Source organism: Pseudonaja textilis, chromosome 3 (genome assembly GCF_049901715.1).
Source record: "Pseudonaja textilis isolate UNSWEBS1 chromosome 3, rPseTex1.2, whole genome shotgun sequence".
Lineage (NCBI taxonomy): Eukaryota > Metazoa > Chordata > Lepidosauria > Squamata > Elapidae > Pseudonaja > Pseudonaja textilis.
The window spans coordinates 72284919-72304048 of NC_141992.1; the positions used below are offsets into that span (position 1 = coordinate 72284919).

The 19130-nt window shown below is 34.8% G+C and overlaps 1 protein-coding gene across 16 annotated transcripts in view; it reads left to right on the plus strand.

Moving 5' to 3' along the window:
• The window catches only part of ADGRL2 (adhesion G protein-coupled receptor L2), a 361637-nt gene that overhangs the window by 244301 nt on the left and 98206 nt on the right, over nt 1-19130 (plus strand). The gene's annotated exons all lie outside the window — the stretch shown is intronic.

Sequence of the window (19130 nt, forward strand, 5' to 3'; positions counted from 1 at the left end):
CAGCATTTTCATCCTGAAATGCTTTTTTGTTAAAGCTTCTCCTAATTGGCATTTGTTTGTTTTTCTCCAAAGTACCAGTCCATTTAAACCGCACTGAAGATAAAAATGTGGATTCAAAGAAAAAGCTTTAGAGGGAACTGTGACTAAACAGGTGCCAAATATTCAAAATGTTTTTCTTTCTCCCCATCAACCATGATGACAACAGCTGCTATTAGAGGAAAGCTTTCTATTAAATCGGGTTCCTGGAATCATCCTAAGTAATATCAATTCTAGTTCCATCTTTCTAATGTTAGGCTTCATAGTGGCATTTAGTAGGGAGGGGGCAGGGGAAGGACCATTGTTGAATACCACAATTGTTGGTAGCATACTTTTGTTGAATCAAACTCTGTCTCTGTTACACAACTGCCTGTGTAGCATGGATAGTGTAGCCGAAAATTCTCTGATCTGAATGCTTGATAAGGTTTGGTGTCCAAAAGGGCAAATGGGACTCACAGCAATTATGGCAAAGGCATGTCGGTTTCCTTGACAACCAGATTGCAAATTCTTTCTGATTTATTATTTACCACTTCAAACTCCCGTACCATGATTTAATTAGGAAGAGGGATTTTTTCACAAGTCCCTCCCTTTTCCCAAAGTGGAACGTCCCAGCCCTGTTCTTTTTTAAAAAATGGCATCGTAAACTGATCAGATCAACTTGGCTCAAAAGCGTTCGAGTTGAAAAGTCCCTGAAATGTTTGGCAATGCATTTAGTCGTGTTTAAATCCTGTACAGAGAATATAATACCTAATGGGTTATAAAAATCTAGGTACTTCGCCTGATTGCTTTCTGCCACTGGGGTTTGAATGATTAAGGGGTCTCTTAACTGGATTTGGTAGCATTTCAGGAATCTTAAGTCAATTCCTGAATGGGGTGTTCCCTTAGCTCTGCTCATTGTTCAGACAGGACACAACTAAAACAAACAAACAAAAACACCAAAGCTTGGACACACATTTTAAGTTCCCAAATCTTGTGTTTTCTGGCTTGGGAACACAAGCTCCACCCTGCAAGAGTCCTTTTGGGAAGGAAGATGCTTCCCCATCTCTCACCCCACCCCCATATGCATTCTGTTACCATAGGCAACACATGCTTCCCTTTTTAACATGAAAAGCTATGGGGTGCAGGTTAGGCAAAGCCCCAGCTCAAAGATAATTAGAATGAATTTCCCCCTGAAATTGAATTTCAAAATGAACTCTGTGCTTTTGCAAGAGACAAAATTGTGATAAATTGATTTTTTGGTCTTGGACTTGATAAATAAGTCTCAGATACACTTGGACTATTAAATGTTACCTTGGCTAGTCAAGCTGAGTCTCCAGTTACCTAGATACACCAATCTTTAGTTTCAGCTCCTTTGGAAAATACTGTCAATGTTACCAATGGATGTGGGGAGGAGGGGAGAGACAGACTTCCTGTAAATGTTTTCATAGGTACATGTGGTCAGAATAACGGAATAACACAGCTAAGTGCTATTTAGCTAGACTAGTGCTCAAGAAGTGAAGTGAAATTAATATTAAATTAATAATTTAAGTAAGCAAAGTAACACTGTGTCCTTAAAAATGTCTGATTGCAAGTTGTCATTGATGATAATATATTTATTTCTCTTAACTATTTAATGTAAGGATGCTTGATTCAGAGACTGTACACAGGACTTGGATGTCAGGAATTTGACTTTGTAAAATTAAATTGAGAAATAAGCAGCAGGTTTAACAATGACACTCATATAGGATTATTGATACATTGATGCATTTAATGGTTTAAGTAGAGCAGACAGCATTTCCCTCTCTGTCATCTAGGAAACTCACACATGGCAAATTGAAGGGAATTGAATTTAATCTGCCTGAGAAGAATATCATCGGTGAAACCTGCTGAGAATTGTACTTCCAGGAAGTTTTTCAAAGCAGGTGTTTTCTTGTTAAATTAGGATTGTATAACATAATCAACACCTTCCTGCATGCATGTGCTGTTTTATTTGGAATTTGGCAGAGCAGAGTTGATCTTTATGCTACCTTATAAATTAAAAAATACTGTAGTCAATCCTGAGTGAGTGATGAAACAATAAAAAGTGGCACAATGTCATAGCAGGTGGCAGTTCCTAACTGATTTAGCTGATCTTAAGAAAGCTAAAAAGGCCAGATAGATAGACCACCACCACTGAAATCTCAGTGTTATAAACTTAGTGTTTCCAAGTAAGATTCTTGAAAGAAGCAAAACTATTGTATGGTTATTAGCTGCATAATATGTCAAAAGGTATTTGTAGGAGATTTTCTACCTCTCATAGAGAACAAGCAAATCTGTTGCACATACAGACTTGTTTTCAAGTTGGAAAGGAAGGCTTATTTTATCATGCCCTGCATCCAGAGGTAGAATGACATAGTTTTCAGGGACTAAACTATGTGAAGTTACAGCTTTTGCAGTGCCCCCATGGTGCTGTTAAAATTTGGGTGCTTGGCAAGTGCCCCACATTTATGACTGCAGCATGCAGTTCGTCACCCTTCACCCTCTTCTCCCAGCTGATCTTCATCAATTTCTGGCCTGGGATCCAAGTGGTAGGGGAATGTAAAGCCATGGAATGCATGCAGCAAGTGATTCCACACAGGCCTTCTTTTTGCTCAGTCCAGTCTTCCCCCTTAGAGGCTTGGGCTGTAGCCTCAGCAAGACTTCCTTCAGTTCTGGAACCTTCTACAAGGTCACCCCTTTGCCCAGAGACCTGCTGACTGTACTAGCACCTTGTCTCCTTAACAGTCCTATGCGGCTGCTTTCTCCCAGCTGATTCCACCAGTCTCCCTTTAGCCAATAATATTCTGCTGCCCTGTTGCATTTACCGCATACATTGTGGGACCATATCCTCATCCAGGATCTGCATTCTAGGTCAGAGGCCAGAAGAAGACAATGATGAAAGTTAGCTGGGCAGTACAGGGGAGGCAGGCATAGGTAGCAGAATCCAAAATGCCCAAAAAATTAGAGATGGGGAAGGAGATAGGAGGAGTTGAAGCAGAAGTGACTGTGGTAGAGAAGAACAACCTTGTCTACTGAAGGAACTCATTGGGCCCAGTTAGGGAGGAGGTAGCAAGATGGAGTTGGCTGTTTGTGCAGGACAGGAATAGCATGATATTGTTTTCTAATGATGATATTCCCCAGCCTAATAACTTTAACTGGAATTGCCATCACTAAGGGGCATGGTTCACTTAGCAACAGACGTTCTGATTCCAATTAGTATTGTTAAGACTACTATCTATGTATGCTATCATTATTTTTGCATATGTTATGCCACAGTTGGTTTCACCTGGATTTGTCAATCCTTGATTATCAAGATAAGAAAGTTAGACACAACAGGACTTCCGGTTTGAGCTTTGGCAACAGACCGAAACCTCGTCTCGGCGTGCTCTCCATGCTCACAGCTGGAGTGCCCTGAGCTGGTTGGTTTCAGGGCTAAGCCACCTCGTAGAGGTGGCGAAGAGGGGGGAGACTGCCTGCAGGGTTGAGGAGAGCCGCATCTCTCCTCCCCAGGTGGCCATTACTCCCTTTCCTGAAGGCGGTTGTAGCAGTGGTCAGAAATGGCCACCACAAAGAAGAACTCGACCGGAAAAGAATGTGCAGGAGGAAGATAAGAAGAGAAAGTTTTGGTTGACCAGGTCAAACAGCAAAAGCAACAAATAAGGTACCCTGGAATTGAAACTATTAAAATAAAATTATTCCCTAAGAAGATTTTTAAGCTGCGAAGGAGAGAGAAAAGGGAAAAGATTTGGGTTTTTTTTTCTCCTTTTCCTATACTGTCAGCTAAGAGACTTAAGCAAGAAATTGGAAAAAAATCCACTTTGACATCAATAGGCATTTAATGCTGAAAATAAAAAGTCAAAGGGATAATAAAGATTTCTGGATAATCAAAAGTTTTTGAAAACAGGAAAGGAGAGAAAAAGAATAAAAGGGCAGGATCTGGAAGGGAGGAGACTGCCTGGAATTAAAAAGAACTTACAGCAAAATCTCAACAAGACTTCCAAAAGATACATTCTAACTGAAATATCGCAACAAAAACCCCAGGAAGAGAAAGTGGAAAAAGAAATAAGAAGATATTAACTCGGGACTATTTGGATTACTTGATGATTTCTGGATTTTTGGTTATTGTATTTGAATGACTAAAATCATTTGGGTGGTTGTTTAAAACTGTTTAAAATGGCTCCACTTTTAGAACTGAAAATGGGACTTAAAAAGTACAAAGAAGGTGAACAAGAAGGGAGAGGTTCTTTTGGCTTCGTATTTCAGTTTTTAGAAATGGAGATTTGGAATTATGAGAAACAACAAGAAATGCCTGCAGGACAAGAAGATTGGGAAAAAGAAGAAGCCATCTTTAATGAACAAGTAATCTTAGGTGGGGAAAAAAAAGGAAAGTGGGGAAAGAGAATGGAAAGTTTAAGATTGGGAAAAAAACACTCAAAAAAAAAATAGAGTGAAAAATAAGTATAAAATCAGAAACCAACAGAAGAGGGAAATGCAGAAGAGAGAATTCAAAGTAGAAAGACAAGGGGGTAAAAAGGGGAGGGAGAAGATGAGAGGGAAGAAAGAAAGGAAAAGAAGTTATAAAGGACAGAAACAAAATATAGAGAAACAGGGCCTATTTAGATATAACGGGTGAAAATTTAATGGAAAAGGGGATTCTGCAAACGTACATAAGATAGTATTGTTATATTAGAAACAGAAATAATTTTAGAAAATATGAAACAATGTATGATTAAAATGTTTGATAAAATAGCCATCGTAATTCAGTGGAATGCTTGTCAATAAATAAATGTAACAAAATGAATATTTAATGATTTACAAAACATACGTGAAAAGAAATAAGGGAAAAATTAATTATGGAGATTATATGTGTCTTTAAGGAAGTATGATATTTAATTGAAAAGAAATGTTAAAGATGTTAAGATTTTAATGATTATTAATGATAGAACTGAATTGGAATGGAATGAGGGTTTATAATTACACATATTTATAATCCTTTCTTTAAAAAAAGAATATAGCGTGTATTATAAGAATGTACTAAGTAGAATTCAATTAGAAGTTATGTATTATATATTATATTGAAGGTAATAACCTTAATGTATATATTGAAGTTTAATAAGAGTTGAATGGATGTAATTAAAAGATATAAAGGTGTCATACTCCAATTAGTAACTACAGGAGAAAATCTGCTTAATGAGAAAAGATAATATGAAATTGAAACAGAACAGACAAAAGTATAAATATAATGATTTGAATTGAAATGAGATAATCAAAATAAAATTGAGAAAATTAAAAGAGGGGAAAAACTATATAGAAAATGTAGAATAGTATAAGATATGGAACAGAATACAAAAAGGAGCATGAAATTGAGATCTGTGTCTGTATAATGAAGTTCAAGCCGGGACCATGCTATTTTCAAAAAAGATGTTTTACTTGTATTTTGTATGTGTGAAAACCCAAATAAAACTTTATTAAAAGAAAAAAAAAAAAGCTAGACACAACAAATGAATTTCAGATATTTCTGTGTTTTTTCCTTAATTGACTTCTCCTGCTTTGGAGAATAATTTTGAATTTAGGATGATTTCTTAGGTTTAAATGTGGGTTATTTATATATTTGATTTAACTTGCTCGTTAGCCAACACAAAAACTTCTGGAGTAGTTTACAGTTATCAGTAATAACACAGTTCTTGCCCTCAGGTTTATGGCATATAAGCAAAATAAATGGAAAAGGAAGGAGAAGAGAAGCAAAAGGCAAGACACTAATTCATAACATAAAGAAAGTGAGATGAGCAGTACCTAAATTTGATCAATAAAATAAATATATGTTACATTGTTTAAGATAGGAACAGTTTCTTAATAGTATGATTGCTAATCTTCATCACATGATCAAAATGAAAAAGAAAGCTCCTCTTAAATAATAACAAAATAAACATTATTTTTAAAAACCATTTTAGAACTATAAATAAAAGGAAATTTGCACAGGCTAAGGCTGTTTATAACACAGTGAATACCACTAACAACACAGAGCAAATAACCCCATTGAAAGATTGAAAAAAACATCATATTGTAGATTAAAAACATTTCAATTTTATGAGAAAATTCAGAGACAGGCTGAAAACAAAATAGCACCCCTCCTTTTGCTTTTGGATTCTTTAAATGGAATGTATTAGCATATGCAAACATCCAAAAACAAGCACAATAGAGGATGCAGCTTGGGATTTTCTGATCCATATGCAAAGTCTTAGCCTATCTCTTTTGGCTCTTCACCTTTTTTATGGACCTGCTTGTTCCAGTAGCAAATTTAAACTCACCAACTGATAAACAATAGACAAATAGAACTCGTGTCATGCAAACTTATCAGATCCACATGCACTATATTATTTAAATCCTACATAAATGTTGGTTAAATTAAAAATAAAGAAAAGGGGGAAAAATCCAGATGGCTTTTGAAGCAGACTTGGAGATTTCACTAATTCCAACTTTGAAGTAAGATTACACAGTGTCCTTTGATTGTCTGGTCTCGTACCAATTATTTTTGATTTCCCAAGTATATTTTGTTAGTGCACAGGAGATGATGTTGTCACACATTTAATGCTGGGGTTATGTAGGCAATTATTATTTTGCTGCTGTTGCAGAACTACTGCTTCTGGGCTCTTTATAAGATCAGTGTTAAATGATAACATCTTAGTAATATTAAAGTGTTCATATCTGGTCCATAAAACTGATGGAAAATTAAAATACAAACTGCTTCTAAAGTCATATATGTAAACGTGGAACATTTTTATATTACCCAACATAAAAGCTAATCAGTACGCGAGAGAAGAGAAAAACCTAAAAATATGTAAGCTATCTGGGCTGCACCTAAATTGAAGTGTAACCTTGTAAAATAGCATTGGAGAGTTAAAAAAATATAGTCAACATTGGTAACTGTACCCCCAGCTTCAGGATAGCTACTTAATTGATGGTTTACATGAGAAGCATTGTTCCAGCCACATGAATAAAATAAGCAAGATTGCTTCCTAGTATGCTCATTCTGGGTTTGAACATTATTCCAAACCTTATTTGGCTGAAATTATTTATTGAATATATCCAAGTGACTGAGCTAATTCAACATTCTAAACTATAAATTATGGTTTTGAAAGTATTATCTCAGGTTTGACATGGCTGTTGTTATAATCATGGTGATATATTGGGAGATATATCAAATCTCATGCACTTCACAGCACTATTGAGAGGATAAAACTATATACACTATCCTGTTCTTTGAAAATGCTTGAAATAAAGAAATTTATGAGTATGCATTTTACACATTATGTAATGAAACACAGTCACCTAATGTAATACATTAAACTTTTGCCTAGGAAAGGTATTACAAAATTATTTTGTACTACAAAAGAAGAGTAATTAGAACACTATGGCTTTGACATGTACATAGCCAGTTAACTTGACCCCATTTGAGAATATAACTTGAGTCAACGTTTTGCAAATGCATTGTTTTACAGTAATAATCTCCAACAATAGTGATGCCTCTGTCATGATTTAGTGAATACTCTAGAGGGCTTTACTGGATAATCTCATGTATTAGAGCTATTAGCTCCTATGAGAATGTGTAGTTTCAGTTCGGTCTGTTGGACAAACATGCAGATCCGTCTCTTACATTTGGGAAATTGAAATCCCATTGAATACAGGCTTTAGGATTTTGGCTATTAAAATGATACAGATTCTATCTATCTATCTATCTATCTATCTATCTATCTATCTATCTATCTATCTATCTATCTATCTATCTATCTATCTATCTATCCATCCATCCATCCATCCATCCATCCATCCATCCATCACCTATCTTATTCACAGCATCTATCCAGAGAGTCGTTTGGAAGAGTCATGACACAAATTGTTACCAGTAATCAGGGGTTTGGGGAAGTTGCCAAAGGTTTTGCCTTCTACGTATTGAAAACATCTAATTGCTTTCGACGCTTAGCATTGTGATGCAAACTAATGATAGGAACATTTTAGGATTCAGCAGTCTATCCAAATGTCAAATCTGTACTGGAAAAATAAGATATGCTGATAATAAGTGTTGCCACTGAAATAAGCTCAGTCTTTTTTTCTTTTTTTTTTTTTTTTGGTTGCTGTTGTTTAAATTGGCTTTAGAAAAGTCCCAACTTTCCCATCATTATTATTATTATTTTGCAGATTGCAGCAGAAGGGTATTGATAGAATTCTGAAATGGGTCCTGGGAAGTCAAACATTATATTATCAGGTTGATTAAAAAGGGGTCGGGGTAGCCTAATCACACATTATTTATACACCCATTTACATACTGAAGTTTATAATACAATAAAGCTTGAGAAATATATTTAAAGCCTTGCATGGCATGGGTCCACCCTACTTGAAGAAGTGTCTCACCCCGATGGGATTGGCCCATTCCCCCCACACCAGCAGGGTGGGCATACCCTGATGCCATCAGTCAAGGAATTTTGGCTGGCAGGGTCCATCAGAAGAGACTTCCCTGCCATGGCTCCTAACCTAATCCTTGATATGAAATAGGAGATATGTGACTATTCTGACTTTTCATAATTGCCTCAAGATTTGGCACTGCCAGATGCCAGATGGCTTGGGACCTGGAAGTGGTTGACTAATTAAAAACTAATTCCGCCCCCTCCCCTCCCCATGTAGTAAACTCGAAGTAAACTTCAACCTTTTTTTCTTCAGAAGCGATATAAACCTGGCATGACATATTTACAACTGTTATGTTAAAATATGTTCAACTGAGAATGCTGGTTGCCTAAACAAAATGAACTGGATGAACACATTCAGATTAAATTTAATATGTTTGGACCGAATTACCTGAAAGAAACCCTGACTGATCTAACTGAATTTGCAAGTATTAATTTACTAGAATATTTTCTCACTCCTAGAATATTTTATCAAGTGTTGCCATACAACAGAATTAAACATTCAGATGTAAAACTCACTCAATAAAAATATGACTACTTAGCATTAGTAGACTTTTTTGCTTTCATATCTTTAGGGCTCAACAATGTTTAAACCACGAGAAGTAGTAAAATGCTTTTGATGTTTTCTAAACAGACTTTTTAAAAAAGCAAAAAACAAAAGTATTGATGCCTTAGAATCAACCCTATTTAGAAAACAGGGAAATAGACATTCTCACCGCCCTGTTAAAAAACATAACCTCAACCCCTCCTCCTCAAAGCTCATGTATCAAACTGCTTTGTTGCAAATTTGGTTTATCAACCCTGGGAATAAAGGCTTTTTTCTTTCCTTTGTTACTTTATGAACTCAGCAGTGGTTCTTTGAATTAATGTTGCTTAGAGACATTTTTTTTTGTTCTGTTTTTTTCCTCCCTGTATCAGCCTTATGTTGATTCAAACCAAAGGGGATTGTATGAGAATTTAAAATAAAAGTGTTTATTGTGCAATACCAATCAACATTTCTTAAAATCTCTAAAATGTGTAGTTTTGTTTTTGCTCACCTAGAACCTTTTCCTTCTGGACAAGTAGCATGTTCAGAGGGAGGGAAAAGATATGTGAGCTTTCTGACAAACATCCAAAAAAAAAGTTTTTGAGATGTTAAACACCAATCTGCATTTCACCATGCTGTCATGACCTATTGGAATCATAAAACATCACGGACAATTTATTGAATAGCCCTATAGCCCCTGAACGCCCTCTTTTGCCACCATTAGAAATTCCAGAGCTGGATTTTTGCAGCAAATGGATGAAAATAAAAGACAAGTTTCCACTTTTATGGTGATGCTGGGATGCATAAAATAACAAAATACACAGAAACCCTCGCTTAGGTTTAAAATGCAGTGTATGTATATGGTGGGACCTATTGTCCTGCCTCCATTCTCCCAGAAAATTTAGCTTTACCGACTGCCATTCTCTATTATCCGTCTCCAGATTTTTGCAAAGTGCATCTATAAGAAACGTGCCCATCTCTAATCTTTCATGAGACAATCTGTAATAATTCAGAACAGCCTTTTATGCATGCCTAGCATGTTTATTTAAAGCAAGTATTATCTCTCTCGCCTTGAGAAAATTTCAAAAAGCAGATATTACAAGAAACATTAGCAGGCCACAGATCATGAATGGAAAAATCAGTATTTTCATGGGGTTTTTTTTGCACCTCAGTTTATTGCTAGCAAGAACCTTATTTAGCTGGACAATATATAGGCCAATATATTGTCTCTTAACTTTGTATGTTCTTGCCTACATATATTTATAAACATGTTTATGTATACATGTCTGCATAGGTAGAAAGCACAAGATCGCCACATTCCATACAGCAACACATTTATGTATTTATATCCTGCTGTCTATTTTAACAAAATCTATGTTATCTTGCAGTTTAAAAGCCTCAATAATAAAAGCAATAACTGTTTTAAAGTTTTAAACTCAATACTAGCATTATGAAACTAGCAACGTTTCATATACACTACAAAAAAAAAAAACATTGTTAATCATAATTGAATGTAAGGCATAGAAAGTTTTCACTTGAATTTCTTTGTTAAATAGCCAAATTCATGTGAGAAAAGTACACACATCATGGTGTCAAAGTACTAGCTGATAACCTAGCTACTGTATTTTGAATGACCTTGAAGCTTCTAAGACAACAAAAGAAAGATTCACAACATACTTCAGTAACCCAGTCTGGATATTATATTAATATGTATAAAACTGTAGCATGATTAGATGTGAAAAAAATAAACTTGTTTTACAGTTCTCTACAATCAAGCATGTCTGTTTGTTATGAATTAGTATTACAAATTGAAAAAAGAAGAGTGTAGCCAGACTTATAAGGAATAAAGCATAAGTGGAAAATTATACATGCATGTTCATAACATTGTGCCTGTCATTTAAGCCTATTTAGACTTACGTGTGTTATCATTCTTAATTGTGTTAGTATATTCCGCTCAGATCCAATGATACTTGTTGAAAAACTGTAGTATGTAATGATATTTATAATGGAATAGACATGTTAGTGAAAACAAACACTTGAGCTTTAAATCTTTATTTGCTTTTGAGAATTTTTCCATTTTCTGCATATATCAGACAGCCCTGTTGCTCTGTATGAAAGAGGATGAGATTGTGTTTTTACTGTATGCAATGTATATATTGTATGAAATGTGTACATGTATGTTTTTATGCTTGGTCTTTGTATTTTTGTAATACATTTCATGCACATGAGAAACTACAGTACTATTTCATGGTTTTTTTAATGATACATTCGGATACATTCACCAATGAGATGGAGACTTGATTTTAAATTTTATGTACTTTGTTTATTTTCCATAATTTTTGTCCTCATTGGAATCAAATTTAAATTTTCATGAGATCTAATGAGGACTGGACAGTGAGCTAGGGATTGAGCTGAAACTGATGAGTGTTTTGTGTTAAAAGCAGTACTTATTAAACTATTTTTTTTAAAGTTAAGATATTTGCTTTAATTTAGAATGAAAAAATCCTAATAATCTTAATAGTAGAACTCATATATGAATGTGAATGTGTTCCTTGCTCTGAATTCAGAATGCTAATACTCAGTAGTGTATTGAATTTTCTGTACGATGTTTTGATTGATCAGAAACATAAAAAATATCTTTTCTTTTTTATATAATTACATCATTACAATAAGAGACAAAACTTCTAAATATATTTAAAACTTCAAACAATGAAATCAAAAGAAAAAAAACAAAAAAGATAGAAAAATACAGAACAAAAAAGAAAATAATCTACCTTATATGTTAAACTTGTCAGTAGTCACTGATTTACTCATGACCTATACTACCATAATATAATTAATACAAAATATCAAAACAGTGCATTTATTTCAAGTTATTTCATCAAGTTTTTTAGTGTAACAAGATTGTCAAAAAAATATTAACAAATTCTATTTTTTTTTAAAATGTGATATTTGCAAGATGACTTTTTTCATTCTACAAACTAGCATGTTTTATTTTAAATGGCAATCATTTTAGTCCTGATAGAAATATCTATGTATTTTTATGAATATTATGTTTGATGATTTTAATACATTTTTTTGGAATCATGTACAGGAAATAAATATATGCATATTAATGCTTTTACCAGGCCAATATTAATATAAATTTAAATGTCACAATCTATTTTATTTGTTTGTTTGGGGATAAATTAAAAAATGAAAGTCCCTCCGCCATCCCTCCTGCAGATCCCATGGCAGCAACTTGCAGTTTAAATAGTCAAGGGCGTATACTTTTATTTTTATATCTGTATTACAATAGAACATTGTTAATTCTGGTATATTTTCACTGCAGAAATACAGTTAAACAAATGTTAGGGCTAATAAATTGAACAAAGCATGTTGTTTGCTAAATCTCTGCAAACAATTTTAACTGTTTGTGAAAGCTGATTTAAGGTGAGGGGGAACAGTTTATTTTACCTGCTTTGCCTTCCTTAGTGGAAACTTTATGTTATGAAATAAAAATGGGCTGGGAAGAAAAGTTTATATTAAGCACACCATCTATATCATAAAGATTTTCAGCAAAACAAAGTTTGAATTTCTGATATAAGCATAGAAAATTGGTTTATTTATCGGACAAATATAGTTACATACGTTTCCCCTTTTTTACAAGAAAAATGTGTAAGACAACCAATGTTTGCCCCAGAAATGGTTTATATGTTGAGCGTTTTCAGCACTATTTTTCCTCAACCAGCTTACCTTTTCTCAAATTTGATAAAGCATCTTATTAAAAAAATAAAGTGCAGATGAATAAGAAGCTGTGTTTATGTTTATAGGGACATTCCTGTTTGCAGTGAAAGACATATATTTTTTTTTGTCCCAAATAGAAGATATTTTGGAAAATATTTTAGTTCTTACTTTTTCCACAGAGCAGTCTTAGTTTCATAACTGAAAGTGGTTTTTTAAAAAAATATTTAGTATAATTAAATTCTGTCCCAATCATAAGGTTTTGGGTGACTACATAAATAAAACAAGCAGAAAGATATAAAGTCACAAAACTATTAATGAAAAATAAAATTTAATGAATAAATCCAGAAATTATTCTCTAAAGATGGTGTGATGTAGGACAGGGTGGATTACAAGATCCTTTCATGAGTTGAAATAGGATAAGCAGACTACCAGGACCAAACAGTCCCAAAGATAATCAAGAGCAAATCCAAGAGTTATTAAATTTATAGGTGACACTCTGTAATGAATTGCTACATATTGCAAATACAAGGTACCACAGGTTTAAATTTCCAAGTTTGATTGGGAAGAAGGAATTATTTGTTGCAAGTATGCAGCAGAAATAGGTTTTTCACTAATGTGCAAATTGACACATGCAAATTACACTATTCAAATTATCCTAATTTTCAGGGTTACATTTTTTTTTTCCTAAAAAGCACATATTGCTCTAAATATCTGTAATCTTACATATCTGCATTATAGGTAGATATGTACAGAAGATATATAGTTTAATATAGCTTACTGAAATTAATAAACGTTCCACCTTGTTTTAGACAAGCCAGAATTGCCTTTCACAATTTTGTTTATTTATTGCATGCAGCTGTCTTCTGACCATTAAAAAAATTCTAGGATTTCCTTTTTCTTCTCATTTCTTTAAAGAATGAACTGTACATGCATCTTATAACTAGATGCCAAATAGCATTTAAAAATCATTGCACATGTTTGAGTTGTTTTACAGTGCATTTTAATCATCATGGCACTTCTGCTTTAAATCCTTTCTTGAAATGCATTATCTCCATAGTTCTGCTGAAACCAGTTTATGTACCGCATTTCAAGATTGTTTTTGAAGGATAGGTTCATTAGTAAATTACAATACAGAAAACCTGAATGGTTGGTTTGCTATCTCAGCATTAATGAAAGCAATATATTTTGATTGTTCTCTACTTGCAACTGAAATGAGGTGGTGCACAACTGGAAAGGAGGGCCTTCATTTTGACCATACTTTGACTAACACACTCTTTTGATGGTGGTAAAGCACCTTTTGGAAGTGCTTTGTTCTTCTAAAACAGCTTCCTTGATGTTACTTCAACTGCTTCTTCACATTCAGTAGGAAAAAAGGGGCTTCTTTGTAGGGGCTTCTTTTCTCAGTGAAAGCACTGGGTAGTTTCTGCACTAATTCAGAAGAAGGCTTTTCTGACATTGCTAGGTATTGCAAATTCAATGTACCACAGGTTTAAGTTTCCAAGTTTGATTGGGAAGAAGAAATTATTTGTTGCAAGTGTGCAGCAAAAATATATTTTTCATTGATGTGTTCAAAGAAGCAGTCCCAGGGAGAAAAAAGGTTAATGAGCTTTAAGAACATGATTTAGGGTAGTTTCATTCAAGCCTAAATCTAGACTTTGCAATGATAGAGAAAAGAGGAGTTAGACCTGTATGGAGAAGTAAAACAACCCTTTAATTGCAATTGCCTTCTGAATGGAAATATATTTAATTCTTAGATTATTAGGACAATCATATTAAGAGGGTAACACAGCAGCATCTTGAAAGGTTGTTATGAGCCACAGTGGCACAGTGGTTAGAGTGCAGGGCTGCAGGCTATTTCTGCTGCCTGCCGGCTGCCTGTAATTTGGCAGTTCATATCTCACCAGTCTCAAAGTTGACTCAGTCTACCATCCTTCCAAGGTGGGTAAAATTCAGACTCAAATTGTTTATGGCAATATGCTGGCTTTGTAAAGTGCTTAGACAGGGTTGTAAAGCACTGTAAAGCAGTATGTAAGTGCAATTGCTATTGTTATTGTTAAAGCTGTTCCCAACTCAATTTAACATAATTATGAATCTAACATAATTTTAATATGGAGTTGCTGTGAATCTATTTTCATAGGATCATGTGTCTTTTGCAACAATTCTGATTCCTCTTAACTTTCCCAGGTTCTGTTGCACATTTCATCACAGACCAAAACTACCCTCTTATTGCACATTGTAGTTCTCTATTGAGAGGTAAAATAAAGCACACCTACACTTTTTTTTTGCCATATCCCAGCTTTCAAAAAATTGCTGTTCTTTACCTGGTTCCTAAAGAAAAGCGGGAAGGTTTTTCACCTTTATTGTTACAGATATCTTTGCTTATTTAATACTGCTAACGTCTTGGATTTCATAGCGAGATTTCCACTTCTCATCATTTTGCACAGCTTTTTTCTCTCTGGTTCACTCTTTCTTTCTTAAAAAATGAAAAAAAAAAGAGGGTGATGGTGAGGAATGTGCTACCTATGTTGGGAATTCACCAAGGCTTAAGCTAACTATTATGTTTAGCAGCAGCCCAAAATATAGAGCAATCTAAATTGAAGGATAATCTCTTAAAAAAATCTCATCTGTGTTTTTTTTACTCTAATACTTACAGGCATGTAAACTGCATTCCCACCACTTCTCCTGAATTGTTGAGAAGAGACTGTAGAAATCTAGATGACAGCAATGTATAATGTTTTTTTCTGCACTATAAATCTATCCTTCCCAGCCACCAAACTCAAGAATATTCCTTCTGCTTTTAATTATTAATGCATATTTTCTTGGCGTTTGTTCATTCCCATGGTTTAGCGATACAGCTGAACTACTTTCAGAGAAGAAGTGTTTCACGACTCAGTGATTATGGTGTCCCTTAATATTAAAGCATGTTGCCATGTATTTGCTGATACTTTGTCTGGTTTTAAATTATATAGTCCTGGCAACCTCAATTGAAATACAGTAAGAGTTCTGATTTCCACAACAAATACAAAAAAATCCAAACAAACCACCCAAAGCTTTTGATTAAGGCTTATATATTTCATATATTTCCTGTAAGAAATTTTGGACTGTAGTATTTGGAATTGTTGCTTTTATTTTAGTTTTTTACAGTAAAGCTAGTAAAGAGGCCTATTGTGGAAACAGTTAACGTTAGGCAAGAAAGAAGATAGATTGTATTATTCTGTCATTATTCAGAAAGTTAGTTCTAGCCTTGAGAAAGTGGTGGGAGAGGAAAAACAGTTACTGAATCTTGAGGAAGTAGAAAGTGTGAGAAAGAAAACTATCCCATCTTGATTATGTGGTCTTTAAAAAGGACAGTGAAGATTTGGGACTGGATTTCAAAATTCTCTTACTACACAGCAATAAAGTAGCATTTCTTGAATTCCTGCGGTGTCTGTTACTTAGTGCACTATAGATGTGTGAGATTACAATTTAGTCATTGCATGCCAGAACACGCAGCACATCTGAAAGCTAGCAGATTGGAAAAAAACTGGCAGTTGTTCTGTGTTTCAAACACTACCTCTTTTTGATGGCAAAATTTGTGCAGATAGTCATACAACAGTGCATTTAGTAATGTTCAAAATTATAGTGGCACTGAAAAAAGTGACTTAGGACCATTTTTCACATGACCTTTGAATCACTCCAGGGTCATGTGATCAAAATTCAGATGCTTGGCAACTGGTTCATATTTATGATGGTTGCTGTGTCCCAAGGTCACACGATCACCTTTTGCAGCCTTCTGACTGCGATGATTCAATTAACAACAGTGGTAAGAAAGGTCGTAACATCGGGCAACACTTGCTTAATAAGTGTCTCACTTAACAACAGAAATGTTGTTGGCTCAATTATGGTCATAATTCGAGGACTACTTGTATATGCTAATTATTGAGGTGAGCACCAGTTTGGTGAAATGATCAAGGAATCTGACTAGAAACTGTGAGTCCATGAATTCTAGTCCAATTTTAGGCTAGCTGGGTAACCTTGGGCCAATCACTCACTCTCAGATATAGGAAGGAGGCAATGGCAGACCACTTCCAAAATACTTTGCTGAGAAATTTTCAAGGACTTGTCCAACATAGGCAGACACTCTTACACATACTCTCCTGGGGTATATTTCTCTTCGTCAAAATCGTCATATCTCCTAAAATTCTAGATCCCTCCATGCAATGAAGAGAAGAATGGAATAGAACAAAACAGAACAGAACAGAATAGAATAGAAGAGTTGGAAGGGACCTTGGAGGTCTTCTAGCCTAAACCTCCTGCTCTAGCAAGAAACCCTATACCATTTAGACAAATGGTTGTCCAATCTCTTCCTAAAAGCTTCCAGTGTTGAAGTGTTCACAACTTCTGAAGGCAAGTTGTTTTACTGATTAATTGCTCTGTCAGGAAATTTCTCCTTAGTACTAGGTTGCTTCTCTCCTTGATTAGTTTCCACCCATTGCTTCTTGTCCTGTCCTCAAGTGCTTTGGAGAATAGCTTGACTCCCTCTTCTTTGTGGCAGCCCTTGAGATACTGGAACACTTCTGTAATGTCACCCCTAGTCCTTCTTTTCATCAAACTAGACATACCCAGTTCCAGCAACTGTTCTTTATATATTTTAGCTTCCAGTCCCCTAATCATATAACTTCATTAATAAGAAGTTAAATGCAGTAGTGATGCTTTTTCTTCAGAGAACCAGGCTATGGGGCTTATGTTATACTCCCACCTGTTTTTCATAATGTTTTCCATCTGTGTCAGTTGCATTTCCCAGTTAGCACATGCTATCAGTCAGGCACAGAGCTGTTGCTAACTCAGTTGTGTGTATAAGAAAACGGTATTCGAGGCTGGCACAGTAGCTGGCAGCAACGTGCAACTGTCAGAGGGCAAATACAATCAGAAGAAAAGTGCGGAGCTTAATATTGACTAAAAGTTGAATCTCCTATTGTGGAAATAAAAAAGCCTTGATTTTAAGTGCAACTGCTATGATGCTTTACCAGTGAAAGAACTGTGTGTTTTGTACATGCTTCAAATGTCTTTTGTATTTTGTTACATGTCCAGTGCCGTCCTTATAAAAAATAAGAGATATCAGACTGCAGCCTTAACAAGGAGCTTCTCCTTCCGGCTCAACATAGGCCTTGAATTCTGTTCTCAGAGAATTGGAATTGGTTCAAATAGTTTCATACTTTGTGACGAATATTCCAGCTTTACAGAAGTGTGAAATGCAGTCAGCTTATCACAAGATATTTTTTCTGCTGGTCATGCTTTTACAGCATCTGATAAAGATGGAAATCCCAATTTGTCTGCTCACATATCACACTTAATGTAAAATGGTTGGGCGACAGATGCATCCACTGAGAATCCTGCACATGGCATCTTGCCATGGTATAAAAACCACTTTGAGTGGTTAAGTATGCAGGCTAGAATACATACCACTTCCAGTCACTACAGGCCACAGAGGATAATTTATGATAAATAAATCAGGACCAAAATAATATGTTTGGGTAATCGTTATTAAAAATGGTTTATAAACCAAGTTTTCAACTCTCTGGTTATTGTAGGAACTCAGGTTGAACATTTGCCACAGAACCATTTTATAATTAGATTTATTGTGAGAATATAATCATAGTTTGCATTAAAGCAAAGGAAGTTAAACAACATTAACACGTAGCTCAAAAAAAAAAAAAAAACCATTGAAAAATTCATTCATCAAAAAGCTATTGCACACACAAATCCCACATGCCTATGCACCAGATCTGAGATTAAAAGAACAAAATGAACAAAAGAAATTGAAGAATTGAGAGAACACATAGGTTTTAAATTATCAAGTTTAATAAGCCCATAACGTTTTATTGTTTTTTTTTTTGTTTTTTTTTTTTAACAAGCAGATGCCCTATTTTTTCTGTTAATTCTAGGCAGAGAACATAGCCTTGCTGTGTAAACTTCTCAGGCTGTCTTGAGTTCAGCAATAGGCTGGGAATGGGAGAGAGCATGGAAAATAAATAATACTTGTGACATAGTACTTGAGTTTAAAGTGAAGTCAATGCAAGGGCTGACCCAGGATGAAGAAAGCCAATCATAAACATCTGTTGAAAATAATTAAATTAGTTAGAACACAAACTAGGGCTCATTAAGCAAAGGTCCTGGCTGGAAGTATGTTGTAAACCTGATGGCCAAAAAATGACCCAGCCACTCAGCCGCCACTACACACTTAGGGTAAAAATTCTTCCAGAGTTTGACTTGTTTGGACCCTGAATTCTGCTGGATGTTTCCTGTAAGCTCTAAAGTTCATAATTTATTTTTTTTAAAGAACAGATTTCAACCATGTGTTTATTTATAAAATGATGCATTCAGAATAATGACCACATTTAACTCAT